Raw genomic sequence first — 2049 nt, forward strand, 5'->3', positions numbered from 1 at the left:
CTATCATGTTCAGCCTTCATTCGGGTTCAGTAAGTCCTCGCTGTTACATTGTCCTTGATTAAGCCCCACTAGGTCTACACCCTTCTCTCCATTGATTTTAGTTCACTTGTTCATTTGTTGTTTTCTTGTCCCTGGGTTGGTTGACACTCCCCACTTCCTTTCTCCCACCTCCCCTTCTCCCGTGTTCCCCCAGAACCGTCGATCCCCTTGTTTTCTTCTCCAAATTGTTTATCCCACCAATCTTATCTAGGTAGACATGCAGTGACATTAATAAGCACATAAACCAGGCAAAGCCAAGCAAAACAACAAAGGAAGACAAAGCCAATAAAACAACAACAAAAACAAAATAGCAACAACAAAAAGAAAGTCAATGACAAAAAAGAAAAAACCTATAAATAGTTCCAGGTCTGTTTTTTTGACCTTTAGGAGAGTTTTCCAGTCAGGTCTGATGGGATGCCACATTCTGTCCCCAAAGTCTATTTTTGGTATTCCCTGAGGACTTCATTGCTTTGTTCCCCTTGCTGCTCTGTTGCATGCCCGTAGTGTTTTGCCTCAGTATGATGGGGTCAGATCGGGCACAATTTCCCCACTGTGTCTCCAGTGTTGTCCCCCGTAGCACAATGATTCAGTGAGGGATGTTGTGTTTCATGGTGGGGCTGGCCCTATGGTCCTCTCTGTGCATTATCTGCTCTGAACAGGAATATTGTCCTTGTGGTTTAGTGGGCCAGGATGTGTTCCACTCACTCTCCTTCCCTCTTTGTTTCTCCAGTGTGCTCTGATCAGACGTGCCACTCTCCCCAAGCTGTAGCTTCAGTGCTGTCCTCTGAAGTGCATTCTTCAGGGTGTGTGGGCCCCCCCGCAGACCTCTCCATTGGTCTATTGCTACATACCGGAATGTTGTGTTCACATCTTGACCTGGTCTCTCTCTCCCTCTCCTGTGGAGATATGAACAATACCCTCCCCTTGCGTGGGTTAGTGGCAATGGCACATTCTTGTGGGGTAACAAGAACCTTCCTATGCAAATTTCATTGGAAAACCTTGACCCTTCCACCCTAGAGCACTTATCTTGCCCCTTGAGGTTTTTCTTTCTTCCCAGAACTCAAAGATCATTTAAAAGAAACACAATTTGAGTCCCTTCATAATGTTTTGACATGGTGTAAATTGAAGAAAGAAATTCTTCGGAGAGAGGTTAGGTATAGACCTAGATAGAGGATATGCTGAGAAACAACAGCTTCACATTTTGACATTTTTTTAATTAAAGTTTTCTATGTTTATTCAGCAACACTTTACTTAACCCTCCTGTGTGAGTGTGACAGTAAGTTTCTAGAATCTTGAAATTACTGAGTACTGCAATGAATACCTTTGTGTATAGGTCCTTCTGTATTTTTGCCAATTGCATACTATACTTTAAACTATGCTGGTGTCTGCCACTTCGTGCCTGTGACTGGGTGATGCAGATATGTGGAAACTCAGAATCCTGAAGCCAGAAGTGGGGGCTGGAGGCACAGAACCTCACTGTTGGCGAAAGTCTTTTCTGCAGGTTCCAGCTCTAGCTTTCCCCCCATTTTCTTCCAGATCCGGGGCCACCATGTGGCTCAGTTGGACCCACTGGGCATTCTGGATGCAGACCTGGACTCCTTTGTGCCCTCTGATTTAATCACAACCATTGATAAGTTGGGTGAGCACCCTTACTCTTCCTCATTATCATGGCAACACCAGAGAACTAGGGCTCTTGGCAGATTGAGGGCAGACTGAACCAGTGTCCCTGGGTCTGTGTGGCCTGAAGACCACTGGCTTCTTTCTGAATCTGGACCACCAGAGCATGGTGTCTCTGAGAGGGAAGTCTCACATGAACTCTTGCTGAGCTGGGAGAACTCTTGGGAAGTGTAAGCAACTCGTGCAGGTTCTCCACTGCATGATGGCAGCATTTATCTCCAGTTCTTACCTATGTCCCTCAAGGACAGTGGGTCCTTGAGCTTCTTGGTGGGAGCTGGAGGGAGGGTTCTGGGGAGGCTGCTGTGAGGATCTGGGACACTCCTGGGCCTTTAG

Source organism: Echinops telfairi, unplaced genomic scaffold, assembly GCF_000313985.2.
Source record: "Echinops telfairi isolate 266 unplaced genomic scaffold, ASM31398v2 ScPeMD7_7465;HRSCAF=8503, whole genome shotgun sequence".
In the NCBI taxonomy this organism is placed as follows: Eukaryota; Metazoa; Chordata; class Mammalia; order Afrosoricida; family Tenrecidae; genus Echinops; species Echinops telfairi.